This window comes from Rhipicephalus microplus, chromosome 1 (genome assembly GCF_043290135.1).
Source record: "Rhipicephalus microplus isolate Deutch F79 chromosome 1, USDA_Rmic, whole genome shotgun sequence".
Taxonomy (NCBI): Eukaryota; Metazoa; Arthropoda; class Arachnida; order Ixodida; family Ixodidae; genus Rhipicephalus; species Rhipicephalus microplus.
Window position 1 is genome coordinate 217,927,146 of NC_134700.1, and position 19,145 is coordinate 217,946,290.

Sequence of the window (19,145 nt, forward strand, 5' to 3'; positions counted from 1 at the left end):
CCCATACTGACACCTTTCCAGACCGTCTGTCTGTGACGCAGCTACTCAACCTTGGCCACGAACAACGCCGGGATGCTTCCCTGCGAACCATCATTGACACAGCTTAAGTCAGTGCCTCGCGACGCATCTCTACAAATGTTCCTGGTAAAAGACGGGATCCTGTATCGTTGTAACCTCGATCCATATGGCCATGACTTACTCCCCGTCATACCAGCACATCTTCGTGCGACTGTTCTCAACCAACTTCATGACGCTCCTTTGGCGGGCCACTTGGGCGTCTCTCGCACATACGACCGTGTACGTTGTCGTTTCTTTTGGCCTGGTCTTGCCCGCTTTGTTCGACGCTACGTCGCCGCTTGTGAGCCCTGTCAGCGCCGCAAAAAGCCATCTTCCCTACCAGCTGGATTCCTTCAGCCAATCGACATTCCCATTGAACCTTTTTTTCGAGTTGGCCTCGACCTGCTTGGCCCATGCCCGATCTCCAGCTCAGGCAGCAAATGGATCACTGTCGCCACTGACTATGCGACACGGTACGCTATCACATGAGCACTTCCGACGAGTTGCGCAACCGATGTGGCGGACTTTCTGGTATATGATATCATTTTAGTACACGGAGCTCCACGCCAACTTCTCACCGACCGGGGCCGGACCTTCCTATCAGCTGTCGTTGATGAAATCCTGCGCTCTTGCTCTGCCTAGCTCAAGTTTGCCACTTCGTACCATCCGCAAACGAACGGTCTTACGGAGCGCCTCAACCGCACCATAACCGACATGCTTTCTAAATACGTAGCGGCCGATCACCAAGACTGGGACGTTCATTTGCCATTTGTGACGTTCGCATATAATTCGTCACGTCACGACACTGCCGGCTATTCACCATTCTATCTTCTATACGGCCGAAAAACCGCCCTACCATTTGACACCTTGCTGCCCTCGGTCACTGTGTATGCCGGCGAAGCCATCGCGCGAGCCGACCACGCACGCCAACTCACCCGCAGCTGCCTGCAGGCCTCACAGGAGCAACAAAGACAGCTCTACGATTACCATCATCAAAACGTGCACTTTTCACCGGGTTCCCTTGTCCTCCTCTGGTCCCTCACTCGGCGTGTAGGGCTTTTTGAAAAACTGCTGTCACGCCACACTGGACCATACCGCGTCGTTCGCCAGGTGACTGACGTTACATACGAGATCGTTTCAGCCGATTCGACGTCATCATCGCCACCTTCAAGTGACATCGTGAACATAGCTCGACTCAAGCCTTATCACCCTTCTTCTACCGCATCCGAGTTGCTCAAGCACCAAGACGGTGCTTCTACCGCCGGGGGGTTATCATACACAACAGCCGGCACAGCCTTTCTGCAAGAAAGAGAAAGACGACGTCGGTGGCTGGTTGTTGATGAACTGTCACCATCTTGTTTGCCGAGCCCAGTACATCGTATTTAATTTAATAAATAAGTTACCCATAACAATATTTTTATAAAGTAATACATTTTAATATACAGAAAGAAACAATATTTCAGTACGGCCAAACAAATCGTCGAACGCATACAGCAGTAATGATCACGCGACCGGGTGCATAAGATTAGTAATGTTTCTACCACCAGAGGCACCACACGTAATTTGTCGTTAGTTTCAGCGAAGAAGCAAAGATATCAATCCGCCTCCCACAAAAACACATGGTTGGTTTTAACCAACGCGACGGGTAATCTTTTTATCTGTGGAGCCATCTCATTTTACGTTTTGGAAAGTTGTCAGTCCCCTTAACAGTTTAAAACAATACGAGTAAATTTTTTACTTCGCGTGGCCTGTTTTATTCCCACTCAGTTTCTCGTTTGGATCATCATCTTACTATAGCGAACAGTTTTTGTCAGTGCTGTTTTGAATGCTCGCGTCGTGCTAAGTGTAAAATGATGCGTTCTTTAACTTCGCAATAGAGTATACGCGACAAAGCCTTGGTTAACTATCGCAAGCGCACATTCCGTATTTAGGGCCGACTAGCTTCCTCGGCACAGATGAAACTCTCATAGGCCTCTTCAAGAGAGCAACACTGCGACGTAATGAGATGGGAATACGCAATCGGTCTCCTCCTACCCGTTTTCTCAATGGGACCTTACTGGGTATTGCACGGCTGCAGCTCATTTAACGCATAATTGAATGTCATAGTTGGGAGCGCTAGGTACACTTTCTGGAGACAACTAAAGGTCTGATTTCGTTGCGCGCTGGGAGATAAAGCCTCTGAAGTAATGTAGTAGGCAGTGTAATACGGGGTGCGGATGGACAGACACAAGTGGTGGTACTTGCGGAGTTTATTTTGTGGCAGAGACTGTTGCCACACAACAGGCTTAGACACACACACACACACACACACACACACACACACACACACACACACACACACACACACACACACACACACACCACACACACACACACACACACACACGCGCGCGCGCGCGCGCACACACGCGCACGCACGCACGCACGCACACGCACGCACGCATGCACGCACACGCACTGCTGACAAACAACGAAGAGTAGACTTGTCAGGTTTTTTGTCTTTAAGTACGGTGATAGTAATTATAACTGTTGCTGTCAAGTGCTCTACATGAATCAATTGCGTTTGTTAACTTTGTCCTTTGTAAAGGACAATATAGCGCAGACTGCAAGCTATTCTCAGTAATACAAAATTTTCTTCACACGTGCCCATAAACACCACACTCCCAAAATGTATTAGAACGCAATAACAATTCTCGAATTTTCTTTTCACCACTAGAACACCTAATAATGACCTAAAGGGTCAAGCCTGGTAAGACGCATGTGTTGCAAACAGGCTACACAGAATATCACCGCACGCACTCCAATCTTTTTTATGCTACCGCCTCCTTCCACGTGTAACTGCTGCCTTGCACAACCCGCACCCGAATGACTAAGAACCATCTAGATAAACTTAAAACCTTCCGGGGTGATTTCACGCACGACATGAATATTAGAATTTGCTCGAGAACGTACGTGGCCTCTAGCAATAATACTGGATTCTTCAATGACACCTGTATATAGGACAACGTGCTTTACCACTTGGAAGACTATTGGCCGCTGACGTTCTTTTTGCCGCTATCAATGCACAGTGTGTATTGCTCGTAGTTTGAATTTGTTTCTTAGCCAAAATTCAAGCAAAATAAAGGGTTTTATCTCATCTTGAACACGCCTTCTGCTTCCTTCATCAATATCCCGACTCCGTGACATGTGGTGGAGATGCTGCTTCATTCGTGATCCGGCTGCATCCACAATTTTCTGATTGATGATTGATATTGGGGGGGGGGGGTTTAATGTCCGAAAACCACCATATGATTATGAGAGACGCTGTAGTGGAGGAGTCCCGAAATTTTGACTACCTGGGGTTCTTTATCGTGCGTCCAAATATGAACACACAAGCATACCGCATTACCGCTTCCATCGTAAGTGAGCCGCCGCAGCCAGGATTTGATCCCGCGACCTGCGGGTCAGCAGCCGAGTACCTTAGCCGCTAGAACACCACGGCGAGGCATCCATGATGTTCTGACCGATTGCCCAAGTCATAAAGACGACAACACAAAAGACAACCCGTATCGTCAAATTAGCCGCAAGCAAAGGGGGCTTGAGCCAATGCAAGGGCTTCGTACCGAAGACACCAGTTTGTCCAAGACAGTGCGTGACTTCGACCACAGAGACAGCGTTTGTTCCGCTTGCACTAAACTGTGCTCTGCAAGCCCAAAGAGCCGCAAACATTCTATGGGTAATCAGAGGAAAATCCGGGAATCTGGCTATTCGAATACGACTGGGTCGCTACTTTTAATCACTGGAACAACGGCGACAAGCTTAGACATGTCTATTTCACCTTAAAAGACGCTACTCAGACCAGGTTCGTATAAAGAGGAAAGCCTCACAACGGCGGACATTTTTTTGCACCAAATACCTCGCCCAGTTAACAAGCGTCTTCTGCAAGGAGATGACTGTAGCTTTCCTCGAAACCCGTGAGCAGCTTCTAGATAAAAACGTGGCGCCCTTTACAGAAGAAATTACTAGGCAGTTCTGCCACGGAGACCTTTAAATGCCCAAAGAAAAAAAAGTTTGCATCCTCGTGCGAGGAGTTAAGGAGCTCTTCGTGGGACTGATGTGGAACCTACCGACTAATGTCCGACAAGTTGTCTCGGAAGCGACGACTATGGAAAAGACCCAGGACATGCGTAACCGACGATACGATCATCGTTTGACGCCCCACTTGACCAATATCCAAGGGCACTGCTTCACCAACGTGCTCCACCAAGTAAAGTCAGGGAGGTTAACCACAGGAACATTCCGGTTTGCTACCCTGTGCTTTGAGACAAGTAAAAAAGGGTCAGAAAGAGCAGCTTTAAATAGATTGCAGACGTTGTGGGCCACAACATCCAGCAATATCTGGGAGTTTCTCAGCTAGCAGAGCCGCTGCCGCAGGCTATTGGCTACGTTGCCACTGCCCATCGTCCTGTTCCTGAACCGCGTCTTCGTATAAACGCCCAATCACCGCAGTTCCGCGGCCAGGCACCACCGCTGCCAGGCCTCACCACCACCGTCACCACCGTTATACCGCCCGGCAGCTGGCCGGTGACACACGCCGAGGAAGAACGACGATTCGTGCGTTCCGACTACCACCAATTATGCCACTTCGGAGAAGCCGGAAGCTCGTATCACTGCTCTCAAGCGCGTGAGATGGAAGTGCGTGTCTTCGCCGGGAATGTGGCGCGTCCGCGGCCAGGTGGATGGCCACGTGACATCGCCACATCTCTCACAAGAGGACACTGATATTACCGGCAACCTTCTTGATTGCCGTCGTCAGGCCGCTACGTCTCTCCTTAACGCCAACTATACATTGACCAATCCGAGGCTGGTCGCCTAGCCCATATCCGGAACACTAAGGGCTGCAACCGATAGATGTGTGGTCGCTGCACGTTGAAATACAAAAACCAGCCCTTCGCCAATAATAGAGGCAGCGTCGTGCTTACGGTAAGCCCGACTCAAGCTTTCACAACGGCATAGAAAAAAAACAAATTAGTATAGTGACGTGTTGATCTAAACAAGAGCCCGTGCATGCTTAAAAGGGGCCACGAGAAAAAAAAAGACTTACTCATCTTGTTCTGCGCTGTTAAACTACTTCCACCCGCTCTAAAAGAGTTCAGAGAATTGTATCGCCCCTGTTCCTTTTAAAAATCAATATAATATTCACAAATAAATATTTTTTGGACGTGCTAACAGGAACATTCATGTTTGCATGTGCTAACGCCCGAAAAAAAAACTTACCAATAATAAGCAGCACAATACAGACACTGGACAGAAGAAAATACAAACAAAAGTGTTTGCCTTTGAAAATAAATTCATTTGAAATTTCGGCGTCATAGATAAGTGGCCATTCATTAGAAGAGAAGAAAGGGAGGGTGATTATTTCTGTCTTCCCCATTGGGGACAAACGGACCTGGTCGGTGTCGGTTTGTTCTCTTCCCCCGTGTACCCTACTTTGTTAATCGGCGAGAGCTGTAACCTGGTGTGCACGCGCTCCTCTAAATATATTCCTGTGACGCGAACGACATGCCTGCTGTACGAAAAGAAACGTGGACAACTGACCACCACCAATTGCAACTATGGCTCAACTATCATTGGCATAGCCAGTGGGGAGTAGAGGAGGGGCTCAAAGTATCGTACCGACTACAAATTTCACAATGCATGCAAAAACACACACAAACTTACACAAATGTATAGTTTAGCCATTCCCTTGCCCCCTACCACCAGAAAAACATTTTGACCACGCCCTTGTGCCATTTGAAACCACGGCATAGCTCGAGTTTGCTTCAGGCCTAATCGCCTGGAGAGCGTGCTTTGCCTGTAAGATAGTAATGTCGTGCAACGAAAGATCAACAACGGTGCCTATGAAAAAAAAAATGTCATAGTGTACGCACTCGGGCTGCTTATTTCATGACTGGAAAAAGTGAAACGAGTCGGCAAACAATTCAAAATTTCAAATATGAAACGTACTGCTGTATCTCATTGTTTTATGGGGTGATAACAATAAATAAATGTGTCTGTCTCACTGATTTGGTGAATCACAGGCATCGTTCAAGTCAGCGTAGCGTCAATTTTGTAGGCAATACAAGCTTTTATAGGCCACCAGCTGAGAGAGCTTATTTGAGCGTGGGATTCATACGCATTAGTTTACATGTCTGTTTCTCAACCCGCTCGATGCTATTGCTGTTGCATTTAGAAATTACATTCCAGCTCACGGACGCAAAATAAAGTTGGGACCTATTTAAGTGACGCATTTTTAGCGACATAAGAGCGCTCGTAAATCACGTCTTATGTAAGCGGACGTGATGAAATAAAAAAACAATCAGAGGTTCACCGCCATGGCGAAATAATAAATGCGATAGCAACAATGTTTTTGATGTTATGCGAAGTAAAGCTGGCATATAACATTTTGGGATTCCATCTCACGTAGCTCTGCAAAACGACATTGTAAGGGAATACGGGTGCTACAGCAATAGAAGCGGTTTTCGCGCAGTCTCTCGCCTCAACGCAACGTGGTGGGAACAAAGCACGCAGATAAGTAGTCGAGCTTTTTATTTGCGGATCTCCCAGTGAGGCGTGGGCACCGGTGATCGCGACCAAGCCCGTATTATTGAATTTCGCCGTTTTTTCTGGAGCAGCACAGCGACCCCCACCCTCCCCAGCCTCTCTTCATGCTCCTTACGAAAAACGAATAGATCATTTCCAGTCTGCTCGAGGAGCGGTCGACCGCAGGTCTTACACGCAGGGAATGTTATCGCATGCAACCTTTGTGCGACAAAAACGGCGGGCTCATTTCATCTGCGCTTCAGCTTCTAGGCTTTTACAAGGGGGTAGAATACAAGATATCTGGGACAATTTTATCGATGTGGATAATGACGGTGATTTGAAAAAAACTGTTGAAATTGTGATTATAATCGCTGTAACCATAAAGGAGAAAGTGCTCAATGTGCTGATGCTCACTGACGTAACTTCTTTTCCGCTTTTCATACCCTGCGTAATGTTTTCAATGCACTTGTCAAGAAGAGAGTAGTGGAAAAGTGCTTGAAGTGTTCGGCAAGTTTATGTAACTCCACTAGTACTCTGTGGAATCTAAGAAAAAAAAAGCTTTTGAGGCAATCTATGGGTCAACAAGTGATGTCTGATAGTGAAGTGAGATCATTCAGTGACCATTTGCAAAGTTGTTGCAGGGCCTCTTGAAATGAGTGGCGAAATTTGTGGGGACAAACAAGAAAAGTTTCTGGGCCTGAAACTTCAACACGTTTATTATTCGACATGCACATCTCTCAAATTTTACAGAAGTGATGAAAAAATGAAAGTGCTGCGTCCAATAGAATAAAAACACGTGACAACAATAATAATATTAACAATAAAAATTTGGTGTATTATTGTGTTGAAAATCTATTTACTTGAAGCTTTCATAACTATGCCACGGACAGCAAAGAAGAGCCAATACATCTTCAAAATAGCGTCTCTCATAATCATATGGTGGTTTGGGACGTTAAACCCTACATATCATTACTTCTTTGCAATAAAAGATGCCTTATTACGAGACCTATACTACATGATTCGACTATTTACAAAGGGGCTTTTTCTCTCTTCTTGTGCATATTATTCTTTAAAAATGACTCTTGTTTTCTGGTATGAGTAGTTTCTAACTGTTAAAATATGATTCTTCTCTCGGCGGAAAACCTGTCTGAACACAACACACCAAAATTTGTTCCGTCAATTTTTATGCACTTGGCATGTGCGTCGACGCGAGCTAAAGAACACCAACAGGCTTTTCTAGCGCCATACGTAATCACGAAATTATACCACATATCCACGCTCAAAGTGGCGGGAAGTCTCGTTCAAAAGGTCCTCCTTGCGAGAATTAATGCCGGCAGCTGCGATGACAGCGTCCATGTTGCCAGCAGATGACGGGGCGTTGGCTCTCGTACAGAAAACTTGCGGCACGTCAAGCAAGGCAGTTATGTAATTTATATTTGCTTAGCTCACTTGGTCTCATTTCATACTCCTTGCAGAGAAACCTTGATGATTGGAGCAGTGAGCTGTCGGAAACACGATCGTTAAGAGAGGGAAAAGTGAGAAGAAAAGGGGGCGCAGATGCTATGGCAGGGGAATATTTGCAACGATGTTTCCCAGTGACTTGCAAAAAGAAAATGAAAAGCAGGAGAGCTAATATTAGAGCAAGGAGCTCAATAAGACCACTACTCAGAAAGAAACAAAAAGACAAGACGGGAACTGTAGCACTCATCAGTTCTTCGGATTCCTTTCTTTTTCATTGTTTTATTATTGCTCTCTCTAAGAAACCGCGGCTGAAAACCAATCATTCCAGCCAGAACCCACAAAAAACGTACTCTTGAATTTCTCAGAAAGGAAGCTTCCTTGTGAGAAGAAAAATCGGTTTCTCTTCCGCCTCCAAGAAGAATTTTGCAGAACACTTTCGCATAATACGTATTCATACGTGTTTCGAATTGTCGATTGATACGCTCTCACGCTGCCACTCGCTAGCTTCCTTGTAAGCTGAATTAGCCGAGCGACCATCCTGGAGAAGCATCGGTCACAGGTTCGATCGTAGGACCAGGACTCAGCATCTAAAAAACTTTCTTTCGAAAAAAAAATTACGCTGATTTTCTTTGACCTAATGACAAGTCTGTGGTAGTTGGTTTCCCTTTCTTAACCCGTCTACACCAGGATTCCGCCCAACTCGCCTCCATAATTGCTCTCCTTGTTGAGATGTGAGCTCCAACAATCTCGCTTAAGCTTAAGTTGTTAGAAACACCAAATAAAGAGGAATTATGTTTTTTTGTGTCTCAAGTATTTCTCCTTGTTTTCTTAGCACTTGTGTTTTAGCCTTTCAAGTATGAAACAATGCCTCTCAAGTAAACCTCTTACTACGAAGGAGCATGGAATAATAGTGCCATCCAAATAGCATCCGATGAATCTGAAGTGCTGACAGGAACTTTCACGTGCGCACTTTCGTTTGTCGAGACGGTGCATTCTTTAACAGACAACTACTTTATCAATCCTTCAGATTACCTCGAAGGAAACCACGCACATAAGAGACGTGCAAGCTTCCAATCACCCTTTAAAAACAAAAGCACCATCTGACTTTTTTAATTCTCACTTCCTACGTATAGGACACCTTTTGAAGAGACACGTGAACAGTTTCTGGAGACTACCCTCTCTTGGGACGGTATAATGAGGTTCATACATATTTTGCAGGACAGGGAAGCGCCAGCCCTTGCATTGTTCTCAGGTTGTGGAGCTCGTGCGACGCTAATGACTTCCTGGCTGATTTCCGTCAAGATTGTTTTATTTTCCTTCGCCAGCTAAGAAGGCCGAGATGGTTTCGAAGCTGTTATTACCTTACCTCGCAGTGCAAGAATAGCAGCTACTTTTTTAACGATACCCTATCAGCATCAACAGCGGCTCGTGGATGCATGCATTTTGCCTGTCACCGATTTCATCTTAAGGCAAATGCCCGGAGTTTCACATTTGATTTTTCAACTGAAATAGAAAGAGAGGAAGAGTGTCAAGTTTAAAATGAATGCTGAAGAAATTTGCCACTAAAACCGGCTAATTCAAGAGTGTGCGATGAAAATTAAACTCATATGTCTATGTCACGTCAACACACAAACTGAAGTATACATCTCAATTAGACTAGTCTCTGGGGTATTCCTTTATGCTTTGATTCCTGTTTAGAGTGACACTAATTACAAACGTTTCAGTGCTGTACACTCAATTTAGGCACGCAAATTTGTGTTCCGCGCAAATAAGTAAGTAAATTATTGGAATCGACAGCGACAGAAATAAGTTGGGAAAAAAGGCACCTGGAACTTTTAAGTAGGCTACACAAGAGATAAGTAACAGATGTCATTTTAACGTGTATTTTCGCCATGCATGGTTCTGGGATTACGCGACACAGAATATGGAGGCATCTGTTCTCAATGATATCGTGTATTTCGAATTAGTGTGCACGTATTCTTACACCATTTTTCGCGCCCATTAAAAATTAGTCAGCCACTCAGACATCGTATCATCTTTCGCCTATCAATTATCAATGTAAAAATAATTCTTTTTTTTTCAAAAAGGCCTCAAAGTTGCATTTTTTAATAAGATATATACTAAAGCAACAAGTTCTTGTATGTCCGCGACGATACAGGCGCCAACATGCACGCTGTCGAGCTTATCTAAAAGTTATGTTATTGTATAAAAGTGTGCGAACTTGCGTAATATCTGTGAAGAGTTGGAAATGCAAGCGTAGATGCGTTTATGTGGATGTGCGAAGCCCACGAAAAAAATTTCTAGGAAACCTAAGGGCCTGGTTTAGGCGGAAAAATTTGACACACCAGGTCCTCTTCCCATTATTAGGACAAGTGTTAAAACCCCCGCATATGAAAGTGCTTTGAAGTTGTATTCATATTCAAAGATGAAAGATGACAGGCTTTCTATTTCGCTTGTTTATTCAGTGGCTGTGCGATGTAGCAGAATGAATCATGAAGTCAACAGCGGCCATCATGCTCCCAGGAAAGTTTCGCCCTAACAGAACGGCCACTGCAAACGTGGAAGTCGACCCACTTTCATTAAAACTTGAATCCTTTGATCTACGACAAATAAGACCTCGTGGACAACTGTGAATGTATCACCACGTGCCCACGACGCCGCCTTCTTCTCCGCGAGCTCACACGTGGGGGTTGTACTTTAATCACGAATTCTCCTAGGCTTTACGGGACGCGTGCTGAAAAAGCGGGCTGCGCCTTTCTCAAGCTTTCCGCTCATTGGAAAACTGAATTTAAAAGGACCAGGTCTTTGCTGTATCAAAAAAAAATAAACTTGTTTGAGCGACAAGCTTGGCGTGCACGTGCCTGATGTTGTAATTCCCTTTCTTGCTTTCTTTCCTTCTTTCTTTCTTTTTTTCTTTCTTTCCTTTTGCTTTCTTTCCTTTTCCTTTCTTTCTTTCTGCTCCCCCTCCCTCTCCCCCAACCTAGGGTAGCAACAAAAAGATAACCTGAAAAAAGGATTATCTAACGTTGCCATTTAGAAGGAACACCTTTCCGCTCTCTTATACTGGGTAACTTGTGAAGGACATTTTGGCGTCAGGTATCGAAAAACATATCGACACTAATTTACGTCAAGGCTGAAATGTAAACGCCGATTACGAAATTAGAGTTCTCGTTCAGGGGTGATGTTTCAACTTATAGTGACCGCACGAGTTGCAACAGGAAAAAAAATGCGGGCAGCAGTCCTGTCTTTGTCACTCACCCGAAAAAAGCACTATTAAATAGGCAAGAAAATAACGGGAGTACTGTATAACAAATTCACAAAGCTATATTCCACATGATGCCGCGGGATTCGCATGGAATAGTTGTCCGTACAGTATCAAAATTCTCTGGTAGCAAAGATCGTTCTCCTGACGTAGAACTATTTTTGCTACCAGACACGCACCAATAATTTCGTTCAGAAGTACTTTCTGCTCGCCTAGTTGGTTCGTAAAAGTATTGACAATAAAACTGTTGTAACTCAGATCAAAACTGTCCTGTCAATGGGCCCTTATTTGGGCCGTAGCACACACCTTGGAAGCAGGGCCAGGAGAAAACACACGCACATAGCCCGTGCGCGTGGTGAGCAGCAGCAGCGTTGAAAAAAGCCACTGGGGGTGTAGCTAGCCGATAAGAAAGCAGGAGAGACGAGCCCACGGGCTTTTTGGGCGGCAGGTCGATGAGATGCGGTGACAGTCAGGCCAGGCGCGATGATTTTCCTCCGTGAGCGCTGCAGTTCAGAGGCCACGCTGGTCTGGGGTGTCCGCTAAGCCGAGTCGCTGGCTTGTCTTCTACTGCGATTTGCTTGTGAGTTTGCTTTTCTTGATTGATTTGATTTGTAGGTGTCAGCGTCCCAAAACCACCATATGATTATGAGAGACGCCATAGTGGAGGGCTCCGAAAATTTCGACCACCTGGGGTTCTTTAACGTGCACCTGTATCTGAGCACACGGGCCTCAGCATTTTCGCCTCCATCGTAAATGCAGCTGCCGCAGCCGGGATTTGATCCCGCGACCTGAGGGTTAGCAGCCGAGTACCTTAGCCACTAGACCACCTGCCATTATGTTTAGCGCCGTATGTTTCACTGACCGCCAGTCTTCGGGGATTGCTCGTTCCGAGCTTTTGGTCCTCCTGTATGCGTCAGCGCCGTGTTGCGCCAGTCTGGAAGGCTGTTTGGGATTTTTTTTTAGTCGTGAATTAAAAGCGGTTCTTCTTCCTAGCGTTGCTGGCTCGTGTCGGGTGAATAGCGCCTCACTGACCAACACCGCCTAGTCTATAGTCTAGGTGGTGTTGCACTGACCCCACTGAATGGAGGCGGTACCTTCAAAACAAAAAAAAGAGGGAGGGAAAGAGTAAAGTTGCCTGAATATTTATTTATTTATTTATTTATTTATACCTTGAGTTAGGTAACCCCGTAAAAGTTCCTGTATCTATGTGTGATTGAGCGAGATACTAAGAAAAAATGTTATTTGAAAACTGGAACACTCTGTCACAGTACTCCGCAACGAGAACGAAGATATATATATATATATATATATATATATATATATATATATATATATATATATATATATATATATATATATATATATATATATATATATATATATTGTAGTGGAGCATACGCTGCGGCGGCTGCATTTCCGATGGAGGCGGAAATGTTGTAGGCCGTGTGCTCAGATTTGGGTGCACGTTAAAGAACCCCAGGTGGTCTAAATTTCCGGAGCCCTCCACTACGGCGTCTCTCATAATCATATGGTGGTTATGGGACGTTAAACCCTACAAATCAATTAGTGGAGCATACGCGTTAGTGCGTATGCTCCACTACAATTTGTCGGTTTCTGCTCCTACTTTCGTCGCATCGTGCGCATCTTCGCGTCCATCATCGCACCTCTCACGAGTCTGCTTTCCCACAGCAATGGCATATCTGCATGGTCACCTGCATGTGACGACGCATTTCGCCAGTTGCGCCGCCTGCTGACCTCACCACCTATTCGTCGTCACTTCGACCCCGCTGCTGCCACTGAAATTCACACCGATGCAAGTGGCATCGGTCTTGGTGCAGTTTTGGCACAACGGATTGATTGATTGATTTGTGGGGTATATCGTCCCAAAACCACCATATGATTATGAGAGACGCCGTAGTGAAGGGCTCCGGAAATTTTGACCACCTGGGGTTCTTTAACGTGCACCAAATCTGAGAACACGGGCCTACAACATTTCCGCCTCCATCGGAAATGCAGCCGCCACAGCCGGGATTTGATCCCGCGACCTGCGGGTCAGCAGCCGAGTACCTTAGCCACTAGACCACCGTGGCGGGGCTTTGCACAACGGAAAGGCACCCAAGCTGAATGCGTAGTTGCCTATGCAAGTCGCGCTCTCAAGAAGGCTGAATTGAATTACTCCGTGACAGAGAAGGAGTGTTTGGCCATAATCTGGGCATTGACGAAGTTTCTCCCGTACCTTTACGGCCGTCCTTGCCGTGGTCACAGACCCCCACGCTCTATGTTGGCTGTCCACCTTGAAAGACCCATCCGGACGCCTGGAGCGTTGGGCACTTCGATTGCAAGAATACGACATCCGTGTAGTATATCGTTCCGGTCGCAAGCATGCGGATGCCAATGCACTTTCGCGATCGCCATTAACACCAGATGTTGCTTCTCTGTCACCCTTTTTTGCCACGTTGTCACCAATCGACACCACTGACATGCTTTCGGAGCAGCGTAAATACCCATACCTTGCATTGTTACCCGACTACCTTACCGATCCGTCTGCTGTCCCTTCAACGAGAACGGTACGCCGGCAAGCAGCCCACTTTTCCGTGCAAGACAACATTCTGTACCGCCGCAACTATATGCCTGGTGGTCGGAAGTGGCTCCTTGCTGTCCCAACTCATATTCGCTGTGACATCTGCATGATTTTCTATGCAGATCCTCAAAGTGCTCACGCAGGTGTCCTGAAAACCTACGAAAGGCCGCGCCAACGATATTACTGGCGAAGAATGTATCGCTTTGTGCAGAAATACGTTCAGTCTTGCACCACTTGTAAACAGAACAAGACACCTCCGCGGCACCTTACTGGTATGTAACAGCCGCTCCCATGCCCGGCTCGCCCATTCGACCACGTGGGTATCGACCTCTATGGCCCCCTTCCGTATAGTCGCTCTGGAAACCGGTGGATTATTGTCGACCTCGATCATCTGACACGGTACGCTGAGACTGCAGCTCTACCGGCAGCGACCGCCCACGAAGTTGCACTCTTCATTCTGTGCAGCTTCATTCTCCGCCATGGGGCTCCACGGGAATTACTCAGTGATAGGGGTCGAGTGTTCCTGTCGGAGGTCATACAAGCTATTCTCGCTCAATGCAACATCATACACCGGAAAGCTACCGCATACCATCCACAGAAGAATGGTCTCACTTAACGGTTCAACCGCATACTTGGCGACATGCTGAGGATGTACACCTCCTCCAACCACACTAACTGGGACGCTGTATTATCTTTTGTTACATTCGCTTATAACACCGCGATGCAAGCGACTACCGGTTTTTCCCCGTTCTTTCTGTTGCACGGCCGCGAACCATCCCACCCACTCGACACCATACTCCCATACCGCCCTGATGGATCTGAGTGCTCCCCACTTTCGGAAGTCGCCAGATACGCAGAAGACTTCCGTCAGTTGGCCCGGTCTATGACAAGTGAGGCTCAACGTCTACAAAAGACCCGACATGACGACGTTCACCAAATAGCGCCTACGTTTCGTACTGGCTGTCTTGTGTGGCTTTGGGTGCTCCCGCACGTTCGTGGCCTTTCTTCTAAGCTTCTGGCCCGGTACCATGGTCCATACCGTGTCATTGACGCAACCTCGCCGGTGAATTACATCATCGAGCTCCTAACAAAATCGCCAGACTTGCGCCGTCGAGGACGTGAGACCATACACGGCGACCGTCTCAAGCCCTACTACGACCCCCTCATTTTGCCTACTCCCTGAGTCGCCAGGATGGCAATCTTCAACCCGGGGGGTATTGTAGTGAAACATACGCACTAACGCGTATGCGCCTTCCAAAGAGAAGGAAAAACCCCGTGCTCTGATTGCACGAGAACCTGGGCTGCCTTTGCCAGACTTGTCGTACGGCCATTTTTCGTTGCGACTCCTCTGTTCGAATAAACATCATCGCATTGTATATATATTGCCGCATGTTGTTAGGCACCTGCCGAAGTCCTGCGCCACTTCCTGTTACTTTGAATTCTGCCACACCAACGGACAAGCCAAACGCGCCAAGCTATAAACGCGCCATGCAACGCTGGCTGCACCTGTCACCACATCACGCGCTGGACAAGGAACGCTGGCGGTACGCGCCAAGCTATAAACGTGCCATGCAACGCTGGCTGCAGGTGTCACCACATCACGCGCTGGACAAGAAACGCTGGCGGTTTTTCGAGGACAGCTCAAGGCGAGACGCAAGAGAGGTTGACGAGGTTTTGACCAATGAGCTCACAACCTTTGTGTATTTAGTTGACGGGCACAAGTTCGCCATTAATAAATAGCTGTTCCAGCTTCCGGCACTGTATTTGTTCGTTACAAACTGGTGGAGGTGCGGGGTATGATTCCAATCCCATCTCAGCATAGGGAACATAGCCCGGAACCCCGAAGGTTGGAGCCAGCGCTGTTGACTCCCGTACACCAACGAACGAGTCGTCGCCTACGAGGTGAGCAGCCCGAGTTTGGTGCCCTCTTCGATTCTTCGAGACCAGCGGAGGACGTAAGTTCCGGAGCCCCTGCAATGGCCACCCAAGTGACTTCATTTCCATCGCATATCGTCATGGACCCGCCCCAGATACCAGAGGTATTTCACGGTGATATTTTCGAGGATTCCGAGGACTGGCTTGACGGTTTCGAACGCGTTGCCAGACTAAACGGTTGGAACGAAGACCGGAAACTTCGCTACGTCTACGTGGCACTGCAAGATTCTGCACGTACGTGGTTCGAAAACCACGAAGCGTCCTTATTATCGTGGGACGACTTTCGAAGAGAGTTTCTTGCTACGTACCCAAACACGGACCGCAAAGAAAAGGCAGAGGCCGCTCTTCAGACGCGAAACCAACGGAACAACGAGAGCGTCGCCATGTACATTGAAGACATGTCTCGACTGTTCCGCCGGGCCGACCAGAACATGGCTGAGGAAAAGAAGTTGCGGCACCTGATGCGTGGAGTGAAGGAGGAGCTTTTTGCAGGCCTGGTGCGTAATCCACCGCGCTCTCTTGCTGAGTTCAGATCAGAGGCGACCATGATAGAAAAGACCCTGCAGCAGCGCGCGCGCCAATACAACAGGGACGTAAGCGTCTCATCCGTTAGCGCGGCGTCGACAACCCTCACAAGTAACATTGATCTCTTGCGTGAAATGGTGAGGGCTGTCGTAAGGGAAGAACTGCAGAAAATACACATGGCTTAAGCTCATCCAGCGATGTCTTCACTTGCCGACGTTGTGCGCGATGAAGTGCGGCAAGCGGTTCTACAACCACAACCTCAGGTACTACAGCGCGCACAACCGGAGCCTCCGCCTCAGTTGTCGTACGCGCAAGCTGTACGACAGGACCTCGGACGCATGAATCGGACGGCTGCGACTGCTGTGATGCCTCCGACGTTTTCTCCGAGTACGCCGCTACCAATCCCGGAGGCAAGACCACGTAAGAGCGATGTATGCCGCACTGTAGACCGGCGGCCCCTTTGCTACCACTGCGGAGAAGCAGGTCACCTTTACCGGGCGTGCCAGTATCGTCGAGCGGGGCTGCGTGGTTTTCCAGTCAATGCACCATGCCCACGGAACGGTGAACGGCCCTACGAAATCGAAGAATACTTGTCTTCACGCCATTCACCTCAAGACACGCAACAACGGGAGTCGCGTTCGACAGCACCGATGCGCTATCGGTCGCCGAGTCCTCGTCCGTCATCAAATCTCCGAAAATCACGTTCACCTAGCCCGCGGCGGGAAAACTAGAGCCAGCGACCTCTGGAGGTGAGGCCGCTGATACACTGACAACTGAAGACCCTCCATTGTTAGCCCGAGAGGACGGTGGCAGTTACGCAACGACGGTCAAGTGCAGTAGTAGTGACGTTACCTCCGAGATATTAGTCACGATCGACGACGTCGAGGCCGTTGCGCTAATAGACGACACTGGTGCAGACTATTCCGTTGTCAGTAATGCTCTCGCAAAGAAGCTTAAGAAGGTGATGACTGAGTGGACCGGACCTCAGATACGTACCGCTGGAGGGCATTTAGTTAGTCCCGTGGGGTTATGCACCGCAAGGATAGGAATAAGAGGATTTGTGTATGTCGGCAGCTTTATCGTGCTTCCTGAATGCTCCCGGGAACTGATTATAGGCATGGACTTTTTGCAAACGAACAATGCAGTCATTGACTTGCAAGAGTCCCAGGTTTCGTTTTCTACGAAGAATGCCATCGCCTTCTGTAATGCGGAGAAACCAATCGTTCTACCTCTCCGCATTGTGGACGAAGATGTAACCGTGCCGCCACGTTCCAGTGTGACCGTTCTTGTGAGGAGTGAAGTTCTTCGTGACTGTGACGGATTAGCTGACGGAAACATCGGACTGCTACTAGAAAAAGGACTATGCGTGGCAAGAGGCCTGGTGAGCCTTCGTGATGGATGTGCGTATGTTCTATTAACTAACTTTCGAAATGAGCTGCAGCATGTTGCGAAGGGAACATCCGTAGCATCGCTGCATGGGTACGTGCAAGTCTCAGATGTTTGCACTCTTGATAAAGCTTCAGAGACAGTGGATAACGTACTCCAGTCAGTAGACCTTGACAGAGAGCTCTCGTCATCTCAGAAGCAACAGATTGCTGACCTCATCAGAGAGTTCACCGAGTGCTTCTCCACCTCGTCGAAAGTCGGGCGTACTCCCGTCGCAAAGCACCGTATCGTGGTCGAAGAACACGTGAGACCTGTGCATCAGCGCCCATACCGAGTAGCGCCAAAAGAAAGGGAAGCCATCAAGAACCAAGTGCAGGAAATGCTCAACGATGATGTAATCCAGCCATCCAACAGTCCATGGGCATCACCGGTAGTGCTAGTCAAAAATAAGGACAACACTCTGCGGTTTTGCGTTGACTACAGAAAGCTGAACCAAGTCACAAAGCGTGATGTTTACCCACTTCCACGGATCGATGATGCCTTGAATAAGTTACGCAATGCTCACTTCTTTTCATCATTGGACTTAAAAAGTGGATATTGGCAGATCGAGGTGGACGAACGAGATCGCGAGAAGACGGCGTTTGTGACCCCAGACGGACTATACGAGTTCAAAGTGCTCCCTTTCGGTTTGTGCTCTGCTCCCGCTACCTTCCGGAGGATGATGGACACTGTGCTCTCCGGACTCAAGTGGCAATCGTGTCTCGTCTACCTCGACGATGTAGTGGTTTTTTCTTCCACCTTCGAGCAGCACATCCACCGACTGAGAATAGTACTGGATGCCATTCGGGTGGCAGCACTGACCATCAAACCGCAAAAGTGTCACTTTGAATTTCGTCAGCTTCGGTTCCTCGGGCACATAGTTAGTGCGGAAGGCGTCCGCCCCGACCCGGAAAAGATTGCAGCAGTTGAAAATTTTCCGAAACCGCAAGACAAAAAGGCCGTCAGACGATTCCTGGGACTATGTGCCTACTACAGACGCTTTGTTGAAAACTTTGCTAAGGTCGCTGAGCCTTTGACACGGCTAACAAAATAGATAGATAGATAGATAACTTTATTGTACACCGAGGGAGGAGAGTCGGGTTTTACCCCGACGCCCCTGCGGGCCGCTCCCACGTTGGAACAGGCAGGGAGTACCTGCCTGCGGCATCGTGGGCCCCTTGGATTGCCCGAAGCTGACGGTGACGATCCGTACTTTTGATGGCGGAATAAAACCCTTGTCTTGGGATGATTTGCGCCTTGAGTTCCTTGGGTATGTGGGGGCAGTCCCACATCATGTGCTCAAATGTACACACACACCCACAGTCCGGGCAGTCAGGA